The following is a 14309-nucleotide window of genomic DNA, read 5'->3' on the forward strand; positions in this document are numbered from 1 at the left end:
ATCGCGTTTTTCGTCTGATTTGACGTGTAAAACAACAGATGGGATGATTCAATGAACGATGGCCAGGAATGATGGACTAGGCGTAAACACTATACATTGTGCACAAACTATCGTTCCGATTCGAGTTGGGGTGATATTGTACCAGCTTTATTTTTTTACCCAAGGTTCAGTGCTCATAAACATAACATCAGATAAAGATAAGTCCTATTCCAATATGAGTGCTTACATTTGGGTTATATGATGCAGCAAAATTCTAGGAAATGATGAAAAACATCTTAGGTTTATGCATCTGAACACAAGGATGATGTGGACATGTTTAGCCTTACTGAGAGTCTTCTTTGGCATGGCTATAATCTGTCTTTAGTTTGTATAAAGTACTATCACAAAACAAATACAGTATATGCTACAGTATATGGAGTAAGTCTATAACCTGATATACAGTTTATTGGAAAATACATATTTAAGCATCAAATTGATGACCTTAAAGTGAACAAGAATTGGCCTTAAATAACTCGTCCAGGTTTAGTTACTTTGCCATTGCTCTATTCTATTCTTTAATGCACCTCATAGGTGGTAAATCTTAAATGTTGTATCTTCACTCAGTTTGTGTTCTTTCTTTCTTTGGTGTATAGATCCTGGCAAAGTCCACCAGTGGTTGGCCCAACTTTCTACAAATGACTTGTGATAACTCACTGGCACCTACTAGGAAAAGGTATGTGCCACTTGGCATTTTATGAATAGGAAGTGTAACAAAGGCCTGCAAATAGCTTTATAGATCGATCTAACCACAGACCAGAAAACATACAAAAACAATGGTACCATATTGTTGTGGAAAAAGTTTAACTGAACAATTTATTGATCACTGGATGATAACATATGAAAGAGCAATGTATAATGAGAATATCTGATAGCAGCTCTCAATGATAGAACAGTAATGACAGAAGTAGTAGATTCACAATGGCAGTATCTCTAAATAACATTCTTTTGCAAGCAGTAATTAATTCTAGGTATTTATAATGAGATTGTATGTCAATACTTTGTGAAAATAAAAAATACACTGTTGGATAAGATCATGGCCCTAACAGTGAAACACGCTTACAACAGGCGCACATTCTAATATAGCACTGTACAACTGCATACCTCCCAACTGTCCCGCATTCAGCGGGACAGTCCCATTATTCTGGGACTGTCCCGCTGTCCCACCCACGGGCCCCAGTGTCCAGCGGTGGCGGGGAACTTGGGGGAAGCATACACCGCTGCTCTGCTATGCACAACAGCGGGTATGCAGAGCAAGAATATATGCTGTGCGCATGCGTACAGCATCTATTCACAGCACGGGGGGAAGCCCGGGGGCAGCCAAGCATCTCGTAAATGCTGGGCATGCCCCTTAGTGATGTAAATGGGGGCGTGCCATTAGGCCATGCCCCTTTACTATCATACCACGTCCCCTTTTTAGGCACGTGCGCGGAGGTCCCGCATCTGCTATTGGAAATGTTGGGAGGTATGCAACTGACAGAAGGAAATTTTGAGTCTGCTAAATGAATATAATGTATTGGAGCATAACTAACACTCGGAAAACATTTACAGATTTATGATGTATAGTATGTAACTATGAAGAATAATTCCAAGTATCTTATTCATATATATGATAAAGAAGATAATTATCACTGGAGTTGAAGTTGTAGTCCCCAAAACAACTAGTATGAACAGCATGGGTAGTATATATAACATGTGTAGTAAATGGTAGAGAAAACCATCACTTAAACAACTATACAATAAGTGTAGTAAATGCAATGGAGTAGGGGCAGAGTAGTCCCTTGAGCAACAAGCACTAATAAATGCTAAGGATGTGGAAAGATGGTGTCCCTGGAGGATACGGCCGTTCAGGGATAAGTGTCTTCCTCATACAGCCTGCAGTACTGGCATGGTGAGAAGAAGGGGTTGATGCCTCAAGCAGTGAAAAGAGTGGAGCAGTGGACCAATGGAGATGTTGCCCATAGCAACCAATCAGCATTGAGGTAACATTTATCAAGTACATTCTATAAAATTATAGGTAGAAGATGATTGGTTGCTATGGACAACTTGTCCACTGGTCTACTTCTCCACTCTTTTCACTTGATGTTGCGATGCTACTACTAGAGAGGACCTGGGAGCAGCCAGAACAGCCAAAGAAGTACAGTAACTAGAAGTAGGGAAGAGATAATCTAACAGATGCCCTGAGGTAAGTAAATTTAAGCACTGAGTTGAGAGAACCTGTAAATTGTGAAGGAGAGTTGGGTGAATTTATTCATGGGGGAGGGGGCAACTGGATTTAACATGTCCCTGACTGCTATCTGCACATTGTCTTTATTAGTATTTGGGCTTTACTATATTATCACAAATTAGTATTTTTCAAATATTTCTCATAGTATAATGAAAGTCAGGGATCTCATAATCACATTTCCCTTCTTGTCAGCACACAAACACTATTTACTGTAGTATAACATGGATCTAACTGTGGCTGCTGTAACATTCAGACATTGAATCTGCCAATAATTGCATTTGGGAGACTCTGACAGGCTCCCCTAATTAAGAGGACCAAAAAAAAGGTTTTGGAAAAGATTATCTCCTCTCTATGGCTTTCTAAGCAAAAGAACTACATTATGGGGTTAATTTACTAAGATGGGAGTTTTATTAAGAAGTGTTGTTGCCCATAGCAACCAATCAGATTCCAGGTATTATCTTCTAGAAGGTGCTAGATAAATGAGAAGTAGAATCTGATTGGTTGCTATGGGCAACATCACTTCTTAAGTAGAACTCCCATCTTAGTAAATTTACCCTTATACCACAAATGAAGTACATATAGTTATATTTGGCAGGTGTGGTATGTAAAGGCACACATCCACTAGCCGATTTTTATGAGCGATTGAACGATAACGATATCGTTATTGTTCAATCACTCATGAATCGTGCATGAATCGGCCACATGCGATTTGTGCATGAATCGGCCACGGCTCCCGCTAGTCGTTTCCGATATCAGTCATCGTCCGATCATGCTGAACAACCTGACGCTAACATCAGGTTGAGCATGTTAGGGGATGATTGATGTGCCTACACTGACCAACTGCTCGTTTAGTGTAAGCACAGCACAGACTGTCAAACGACTGCACGATTACAATGTTGTAATCGTGCAGTCGTTTTTTGGTCTGCTAGTGGCTGTGTGCCTTTAGTTTTAGAGAGGTGCCTGACCTCTGTGCTTTGGTTTCATTTTTATTTTGGTTCTAATTCATTGTTGTGTTTTGTTTTTGCCAAAACCACCCTTAAGTGTTTTGGTTTTGGGTTTTGATCTGTAATTTCTGTACAAAAAATTATAAAAACAGTTAAAATCACATAATTTGGGTCTGTTTTTATTCCTACAGTAGTAACCTCAATAACAATTATTTCCAGTCATTTCCAGTAAATTTTCACCAAATTACAGCTCAAAATATTGTGTTTACTTTTCACCAAAATAGGCCAAAGGCTGCAGTGAGCTGCTGACTAAATTAAGTGACACAGCAGCGCACAAACGCACCACAGTTTAAAAGAATATAGGACCCTTATGAAACATTGCCACACAGCAGTGGCAGACAGGATGGCAGATTATAAAACTATAAACATGTTTGTCATCTATGCAAAAAGACAGATAATAATACCCAAAAGAGTGCATAATGCAAAATAAAAAGGTGCAAGATGGATCTGTCCTTGGGCCCTCCCATCCACACTTATGTTGTATTTTTAAAAAGACATGCACAGTTTAACAAACTAATCACTTCAGTGACAGGGACTGCCACTTTTCTGGCTGAAGCAATTGGTTTTATTGGGCCCCCACAAAACAAGCTACCAAAGGGCAACTAACAGTGTTGGTAATGATGAGCTTAAGGCAGCTAACAGTGTTTTTGTTAATGGGTTTACTTTAAGACAGCTAAGCCAACAGTGCTGTCAATGATCTCTACAGTAGCAAAATGTCATCATCATTATCATCCTCATCCTCAGACTCATCAGTGTTTACATCATCTTCACACAATATTAATTCATCCCCGCTGGAATCCACCATTACAGAAGTCTCTGTACTTTGACGTAATTGTCAGTAAAGGTTTTTCTCGTGGAATTTTATAGTCATTTTGATGAACATAATCTTTTCAACATTTTGAGGAAGTTGCCTCCTATGCTGATCGCTGACAAGGTTCCCGGCTATACTGAAAACATGTGTATTGTCCCGACTGTATACCATTTCTATTTGTACACTGTCATTAATATAATCGTCCACCATTCTAAGGATGGTGACAGTTTCAGATTGCACTATGGCAGAGCTGTCACTAATTTTGGGGAACTCTGTTAGACCTGACCAGATGTCAAAATGTTGTGTTGACTCATCCGCATCTTGGGAAATCACAATTATAAAGCAACAAGCTAACAGGCGCTGACCTTCCCTAGGTCCCCTAATACTTTACAAAGGGTTATAATGATCAAAAAATAATATTATTACTCTAATGACCAACAGCAGCCATCAATTTGGAGGAAATTGGACATCCCAATTAGCGTAACCACCAAAAACAAAACAATATCATGTGCTAGGTTAGTCAAGAGATTTATTTAGCAGTTTCAAGACTAATAATAGAAATACATTTTTTTTAAATAAAAAACACATGCACCATAAAATTGCACCTTCTAAATATAAATCTGAGAGCAAGTCAGCAAGACTAAACACTTCTTTATACGTATATTAGTTAGAAAGAAACATTGCTTAATATACTTTAATACTGCAAGCGATACTATATCGCGAGCTACTGTGGTCCCGCAGCAGATGTAGCTATTTGTTTCAAATTGAAATACTAGAAAAGCTATAATGATAGAGCAGCACGTTTGTAGCTTTTTTTTAGCAGAGAGACAGTTTAGAATATAAAAGGTTATTTTAATTTATCTGGTTATTTTCATGGAAGCCCGTATTAATCCTTTTATATTATGATAAAATTGTCTTTTCGGGATTGATTTGTTTAGCAAGTTACAGTTATTGGCACAGATTGCAAGCAACAGTCCTTATGTGGTTAGTATGCAGAAAGCAGGGGAGAGTTTAAAAGAGCTCATGCATGTATGCTTGTAGTTTTACTCACAACCCTGACAGGATCTACTTTTTCTGTTGTGACTCTACTGGGATACTCACTGCCCAGCTATTCACAGGCTCAGTGTATAATTGCAAATCCTGAGCAGCATGGGAGTTACCTGGGTATATTCATGTACCAGTCCTCGATTATAATAGCAAGTGGTCACCGCTCCTCCAACTATCAAACAGGCACCTCTCTATGTGTTTCTCCACCTTATGTGTATTGGCGACTTTCTCAGCTCTGTAGTCACTTAAGTCCTGCAGCATGATGGCACCCCACTGCAGCATTAGTATCATGATCCAAGATTCTGCTAAAAGTTTTAATCAAGGGATTATTGGATAATCTCTGTAAAGCGCTGCCGAATATGTGTGCGCTATATAAATAACTGGGAATAATAATAATAAAATAATCATGACACTAGTGCTGAGGTTAAGAATTCAAAATCGTTACATCCTAATTTATCAGTTGATTAGAGGAGAGCACTCCAGACTTTGAGAAAGAATGAACAGCTGATTATCCGCCTCGCAGATAAAGTGGGTGCCATCATGCTGCAGGACTTAAGTGACTACAGAACTTAAATGAATAGGCAGCTAATGGAACCGGATCTATACTGGAAATTGAGAGGGGACCCTACTCCTGTCTTTACCCAAGAATTAAAGGAATTGCTGTTTGGCAAAAGATTCATTACTGAAGAGATATACCAGATTATATTACCTGAGTTCTCAATTACACTTCTACTGTACACCCTCCCTAAGATCCACAAGGGGATTAACCCTCCCAGGGAGGTCTATAATTTTGGCTTGTGGATCCTTATTCCAACCTACAATGACTTATCTGGTTTCCATTCTACAGCCTATGATCCAAGAACATTTTCTTCTTGACACAACAATGCTACTGAATAAACTCAAGGAACTGGAAGATCTTCCGGATGGAGTTTGGCTGATAGCTGATGTCAAGAGCCTTTATACGGTGATCCCCCATTTTGAGGGACTGACATCAGTTAAAAAACTTTTATTGAGGAATGGGACATTCGATACCATGCATATAGACATTCTATTGGGTCTATTGGAACTGATCCTCACAAAAAAAAATATTCTATTTGATAAAGAGTATTTCTTTCAGACAAAAGGTTGTGCAATGGGTTCATCTGTTACACCTACCTATGCAAACATATACATGTTTGACATAGAGAGGGAGAAATTTATTGATATTGTCAATATTGCTGGTAAAGTGTTGTTCTATAAGAGATTTATAGATGACCTATTGCTTGTGTGGAGTGGTACTAAGGGGGAGCTACAGTCTATTTTTGATAATCAGAATGACACTATGTGCCTAGTAAAATTTACAAATGAACAAGAAAGAAATTGAACTCCTGGATGTTAAAATTAGTTTACAGGAATCTATAATTAATACTACGGTCTATAATAAAGACACAGACCACAACACTTTTCTTCATGCAATGCAATAAGCTGTCATCCTAGAGGTATGAAATTTGGTATCCCGTACTACCTGATGATAAGGATAAGATGTATCAATAACATTGTATCCATAGTTGAGGAACAAATTGATATTTTGTTTGATCGATCTGAGTTAAGAGGGTATGACCGCACATATTTGACATGTCAAAAAATAAAGTATTATTGTTGGATCAGCAAGGTCTTTTATAAAAAAAAACAGGTTATAACCACTCAGAAATTTCCATGGGTAATGCAATATAATGAGATATCTCCTCAGATTAATAACATCTCTAAAAAACATTGGAAATAAATACAAACTGATAATGATCTGGGTCTATCTGACTGTCCCTGGATGCCTTGTTTTTCAAGGTCTAGTAATCTTATGCCTCTTTTCCACTGCTGTAAAAACCTGATTTATTGCCGGGTCTACACGGGTCGTGGCTCAGTGGAAAATTGGCCCTAAAAATCAACCATGGAATCCAACCCAGGTAGCTGCCAGGGTTGGACCCAGGATGGACCCGGGTAATGGTGCAGTGTAAACGGCGTGACCTGGGTTATCCGACCTGGGTCATGCCTAAAATTAGCTGATTGGTGGTTGTGGAGCAGTCACCTCCCACTTTTTATGACCTCACAAGTTTAGCAGTACAGACCCGGGTTCAGTGTAAACGGGGATGACCTGGGAATAACCCAAATCGAAGGTGCAGTGTAAATGAGGTCTGACCTGGGTTGGAACCATATCCGAAAACCCAGGTCGGACCCGGGTTTTTGGTGGAAAAGGAGTATAAGGGACCTATTGGTTAAGGCTGACATTTCTGAATGTGGTTAAACAGTACCATCTAAACATTTTCTGATAAAGAAACCCAGTTGTTTTAAATGTGACTGCATCACCTGCAGATACTTACTTACAGGTGACATATATTTCCATCCTCACTCAGGCAAAAAATTGCAAATTAGACATCATTTGACTTGTGAATCTTCATTATCAGATCATGTGCCCCTGTAGCCTTACCTATATTGGGAAGACCACTAGAACATTTAAGTAAAGGATGGGGGTTCACAGATTGTCCATACGTGCTGCCCTTAAAAGCAGGACAAGCGTAGCCTATCACTTTATTGAGGCGGGTCACAACTTGGCTAGTCTCAGATCATGTATGATTGACTATGTTCCCCCTCCTAAGCAAGGCGGTGACAGAAGTAAATTGTTATTAAAATGTGAGTCATTCTGGGTACATTACTTGGAAGTGATCTCCCCTAAAGGTTAAAATGAGGTCATGTTTTTATTGAAATTGTATGTTTTCATCTCATTAGTATTATAGGTTGTATATTATGCTTTTATACTTTTTGCTGGTGTATTTATGACAGCCTTTTGATTGATCATTTCCTCCCCCTATGACTTGTCTTGCAACCTGTGTACAATGAGATTCAGTAGGTCACCTATGTATATCAGGTAATTTATGTATGGGTTTGTTTATATTGATTATACTTTGTATCCTCTTTCAGTGCTGCTGCTTATACTTCATATGTTTCTAAGGTGATTGTATACACATTGGGAGATGTGAGTTGCATCGATACACGATGACGTCATCATAGGCGCGGCTGCCTGACCCTGGGTGCTGCACATGCCGGTGAAAGGGATATAAAATATAAAGTAAGCTGTTTGTTTTATATTTTGTACTTCCTGATGAAAATCTAAAAAGATTTAAACATTGAAGTTAATCTTCTGTGTTCTGGTGATTTCTTCTTTATGCCGAGAGTGGCACACACCTGTGGATATATATATATATATATATATATATATATATATGTGTCAGTGTGATGCACCCCCTGGCCGATGACACGTGGTCTGGGCCGGCGGTGCCAGAAGTGGTGTCGCGGCGGGGAAGATCCGAGTTCATATCCATTGGATTGCTGCATCAGGGTAAGTAGTCAGCCAATGTTGTGCCTTAATTGCTTATTAACTTTAAGTGGGAGGAGTATTTATTAGGGGACCCGCGAGACTGCAATTAGTGTTTTCAATGTGCTGAGTTGTTACTTGATGCCGTTGCCCCGGTTGGACTTATATTGCCTTGCTGATCTTGGACTGCTTGACCTTGATAATGGTCTCTATGTAGACCGAAACGTCGGTATTTCTACTCTCTAGCACTCCTGAACTTGTGAACTGATGCTGCAATAAACTAACTGATCCTTTACAAAGTGGTGAGTGCTCTCATTCTGCATTTTGTGTGTGGTTTGGATATATATATATATATATATATATATATATATGTAGTGACAAGGTCACTGGTATAGCGCTGGAAGGTCACTATTATTCTCCTAGATTCCTAACCTATGTGTTCTAAAAACCCCTGGAAAATGTCTGTGTTGGTAACAGCTTTGTGGGCTTTTTGACAAAGCTGGAAAAGGGTTCCTGGGGTTTATGAATGGAGAGAGAGGGTGGGCTCCATTCATTAGGCCCAGTTTGGGTTTTTAATCTTTTTGCCTCACAGAAGGCTAATTAGGGCTTTCAGCTCACTCCCTGGGAAATGACAGTCTATAGTGTCTCTATGAGAGGAAACATACTGCTGAAACCAAGTGAACTAGACCTGGTAAAAACCTCTTGTCTTTTTATTAGTGAGTTAGGACCATTCTGTGTTTATTTAGTGATGGATGGCAAGGTATTTATTTTTGATATTTTGTTTTTGTACCAGACCAATGGACTGTGTGATCCCTCAGCTGCTGCGCATTGCCATTTACCCCAGGAGATGGTACCGATTCCCTGACCAGTTATATATATATATATATATATATATAAATAATATATATATATATATATATTAAAAGCACTAATCCGCGGCACACACCATTCCTAGTTGTGGGGTGCAACATGCAATGTGACCACAATGTTTAAATAGAAATCACAGGGGCTCTGCACTCACCATAATAACTAACAATAATAATAATAATAAACATAATAAACAGTGGGGTTTTGGTTCATGAATTGATCAATGCATTTAAGCGCATTCATGAACCAAAACCCCACTGTTTATTATGTGTATTATTATTATTGTTAGTTATTATGGTGAGTGCAGAGCCCCTGTGATTTCTATTTAAACATTGTGGTCACATACCATGTTGCACCCCAAAACTAGGAATGGTGAGTGCCGTGGATTAGTGCTTTTTGTTTATTATGATTAATTTTTATAATTAATCATTTTTTTATCACATTATCTCATGCACCCCTTTTAACTAGTTATCTAACATGTGTCAGCTGTTTTCCTAGGTGCTTTGTAACAGGTGCGCTTGGTAACTGTCTCACATTTAAAAGCAAAGTTGCTGTGAGCTTTAAACCTTGATAGCATACCCTGAGTTTAACACTAATGTGATGGCTATGTCCATGTTATAATTCTGAGCAATAGAGTAGGGACTTGCAGTAAAGTGGGGTCCCGTGACGGGGGCTGCAAGCTTAAATGCATTGATCAATTCATGAACCAAAACCCCACTGTTTATTATGTTTATTATTATTGTTAGTTATTATGGTGAGTGCAGAGCCCCTGTGATTTCTCTCTCTCTCTCTCTCTCTCTCTCTCTCTCTCTCTCTCTCTCTCTCTCTCTCTCTCTCTCTCTCTCTTTCTCTCTCTCTCTCTCTCTCTCTCTCTCTCTCTCTCTCTATATATATATATATATATATATATATATATATATATATTATGCTGCATTTTTGTAAAAAACATTATAAAATTTCAATTTTAAATAGCTATTATGTACCTAATTTTATTAAATCAACATTTTTGGAAGAAAATATTGGTTAGTTAAGTGGTTGTAATTTTATGCATTATACAATTGTATAGCTGTGGACACCTTTTGGCACCATATAAGTAAAAGATAATAATAATCTATTAATGTGGCAGTGGAACAGCAGAGTGCTGTCAATTAACATAGTAAAATATTGAACATGCTTTTATCCATGATCCTGCTGTGTAAACCTGGATACAGGGACCATCTTTACCTTAACAAAAAGAAGAAGACCTGACTCACACGCCAAATATTAGCATTTTCTGGTTTGTGGCTCACAATCTGGTAGTGTTGATCAGTTGTTTTGATGTATCATGTTGGGCCTACTCGAAGGTCCTAAAATGCTTCTCCATGAACTTGACTGGAATTACAAAAAACTGCCTATGAGCATCTTTATAGGACACTTCAGGTGCAGGTGTGCAAGATAGGGACTGTAACTATTTTTTTGTGTTACATTATATTTACAAATAAATCTTGGACATTATTATTATTGGAGACTCCTACATATCTTTAAAAACGTATACTTTATCCGGCAGACTGATTAGAGTTTATGAGCATTGTCACCTGTGCAAAGATCCATATAATTTTCCCATGGGGAAACCATGTTTTCTGCATCACCAATTTAAGGATAAATGCACACATTAAAACCTTGATGTAAATTCTACTTACTGCAGCATTGTGAGTGTGGTACACCCCTTTGAATGCTTCACAATTACTAAAGATACCTTTTTATATATATAATTACTTTATCCTTTATGTGAGTGATGGTACACTCCTATCAATTGGTTCTGGTGTGGAAATCACGAGGTGTTGGTGTATTTCTTACCTTTACATGAAATACACAGGTGTCTATTCTGTGAGTAGGGTACGCACCCATCTCTATCCGAAGATCTATCTCAATTTCTAACTATTTTTCTGTGAAATATATATGAACAAACCTCTGATAAAACATCCCGTGTTTTTATGTTTTTTCCATATGTACTTTCTCCACATACGTTATAGTGAGGACTGAAGACTTATAAACATCCAGTGGAAAAGAAACAAGAAAATAGGGAAAATAGACTACATAACAGGAATGTACTGTATATATGTTAATTTGTTTATTTGTTTAGCGCCTGTGTTTGAACAACTCCATTATTTCCATTTGTCTGCATCTCTATTTTTTTACAGGGTCCTATAGATATAGTTAGAGGTGCAGTGCAGATATACGGGATGGGTATGAAGTCCCAGCGGCTATGCATAGGCCGACGCCGGCAGTCCGAAGGGAGAAGATCCTGACAGGGCAGATAAGTAGTCTAACCCTCCCTTAGTGGTGCCTAACCCTAACCTCCCCCCCTAGTGCCTAGCCCTAACTCCCCTTACCGCACCCTAAACCATCCTGGGGAGGTGCCTAACCCTAACCTTCCCCTGGAGCTGCCTAACCCTAACCACTAGGGGAGCCTGACGCTAACCCCTTCCCCATAACCTAACCCTAAACCCGCTACACTCTAAACCTAACCCTCTCTCCCCCCCCCATGCTAACGCTAAGGATGCCCCAGTTCGGGCACGCGTCCTTTGGCATTCCGGCCTCGAGATTAAGATAGTCATCTGTATTTCGACGCCTATCTTAAGTCCCTTGTTGGGATTTGGATGTCTGTATTGAGACCTCATAATTACATCCCCAGATGTACATATAAAAATGTATTACTATCCAAAACTGACATTATTTCTTTGGAATTTACAGTTATATCGAAAAACGTATTTAAAACTTTAGCATGATTTGTGTAAGCTTAAGAACTGAACTGTATTTAGCTTAGGTGATCCTTGTTTTCTTTTGTTTTTTTGTTTTCTTTGTCCTAAAGCTAAACTAGAAATAATATGTGGTGGGATGTATCTGTATATACATATTCCATTTCCTATACAGTTTATATTTATTTTTCTGTGATTTCATTTTGATACAGGTACCTTTAGGAAAGTGTGTTGTAGAAGAGGTCTCTCCTGAAAGACAAAAATGTAAAATAAAGTAAAATCTGAGTACAGTTATTATTTTTCTCTATGTACAAAGAAGCTATTCCTCAAATGAGTAAGTGTGAACCTCGTTACTGTGAAAGGTTTAGTTGAATATCTTAGTTGTTGGTGGGTTTTGCATTGTTGGACTGTACAGATTAGTGGCTGACCTTTTTGACTTCTAATTCTTGTCTCCATGTGTTTATTCTTAAATAAGTTTATTTATAGGTTGCACACACCTCAGTTGTTAGTAGGTTTAGTGCATTTGTATTTAATCATGTCTATTGGCTAAAAATGTATTTTATATCATGCTGTAAACAGTTATTGCCCTTTATATATATCCTACTGGATGTATTATCCTCACTCAACCACAACTATGTTATCTTCTATTTGCAGAGTAATCTGTGACAGCAGTCTGGCCCCATAACCTATTGTCAGAGTAAATAATTAACATGTTGCTGGAGATCTGGGCACTGAGCCTGTGACCTGGCAGCAAAGTATGAAGTGTGAGCAGATGTGCTGGGTACCGTAGTCCTCCAGACTGATTGCTATATACCTGGCCAAGGTACATGTGAGCTGATTTGTAATGCAGTTATTGGTGCTGATTGTGGTTAGTCCACATTTGGGACAGTTTAACAAGTGCTTAAATTTATTTATTGAATCAGGTAGAACACCAGTAGCATAAGACACAGATATATGTGTGTGTGTGTGTGTGTGTGTGTACACAGTGTGTGTATATATATATATATATATATATATATATACATATAGGATACTTGGAAGGACCGGAACTCGTTACTGCAAACGGAAAAGTGGTTGGGTGCCCTCAGCGCACATGAAATACACCAAAGAACAAAGCTGCGGCACTCCAAAAAAAATTGCTGTAGAAAAAGGTATATATTTGGCAATATACTTGCCGACGTTTCAGAGCTGGGCTCTTTTATCAAGGCAGCCAAATATGCAATATACACATCAATACTGACAAACACGACAAATGGACAACACTCACCTTAAATAGGAGGTGAGAGACACTGGTCTGGAGCAGACCGGGGAAAGCGCGCCCACGCTGCTGCCGGGTCCAGCCGCGATGACGTCAGACTGCCGCGACGAGGTTGCAAAGCAACTACACCTAGCTCCGGAGGCCAGGTCTCATCGCGATGACGTCAGTCCACTGTGACGGGGTTACCAAGCAACCACATAGGGACAAAATAGCGTCTCCCCGGTCTGCTACACAGACCAAAGTGATCACAAACTTAAAGAACGTCATGCTACTGTCAATAGAGGGTGCCCTAAATGCATCCAAATCAAAGGTTAGGGAAAGCATAACTATATGCATAACTGGTGTGTTGAGTATATATCTGCGCACCACTGCATACATAAGTACCAATACTCTAAAAATGCAAATAAATAAGAAAAACTTCCAATGAATGCAAATCAGGCATCTCCAATAAAGCACCATGACACTGTGCCATGCATATTAATGATACTTTACACATATATACACTAAAGAATGCCCAGCAGGTAGGGACTAGTCTGCATGAATCAAATAAAGTAATATAAGGTAATATAAAGATGAATCCTAAAACTGAAGATCTTAATCGGAGGCATCAAGGGCTAATTATAGGGTGTTCCAATTAATTTTCTCATTAAGTCCCTGAGGAGCGATGGTTCCTAGTTGATATATCCACCGTGCCTCCAGGCGCAATAAGTTATTTTCACGATCGCCTCCTCTAATGGAGCCAGGTACATGGTCTGAGGAGCCCCTATTAAATGCAAGTTTAATGGCAGGATGGTGCAGTGCCATCCTTTCTCTGAGAAAGGATGGCACTGCACCGTTCTGCCATTAAACTTGCGTTGAATAGGGGCTCCTCAGATCAACCAGTAGCCCGACACTTCTTGGAAGCTGGGCATCCATTGTCTTCACTTAAACACATGGTAATCGACCATGTACCTGGCTCCATTAGAGGAGGCGATC

At 39.0% G+C, this 14309-nt stretch overlaps 1 long non-coding RNA gene across 2 annotated transcripts in view; it reads left to right on the forward strand.

The window, feature by feature from the left end:
• LOC148523942 (uncharacterized) overlaps positions 1-14309 on the forward strand; it is a 96028-nt gene that overhangs the window by 44584 nt on the left and 37135 nt on the right. For both annotated transcript variants that reach the window (XR_015878409.1, XR_015878410.1), the window contains exon 3: positions 633-712. This is a non-coding gene — a long non-coding RNA (uncharacterized LOC148523942). The remainder of the gene's footprint in view (positions 1-632; positions 713-14309) is intronic.

Source organism: Taudactylus pleione, unplaced genomic scaffold (genome assembly GCF_031769625.1).
Source record: "Taudactylus pleione unplaced genomic scaffold, aTauple2 ptg000125l, whole genome shotgun sequence".
Taxonomy (NCBI): domain Eukaryota; kingdom Metazoa; phylum Chordata; class Amphibia; order Anura; family Myobatrachidae; genus Taudactylus; species Taudactylus pleione.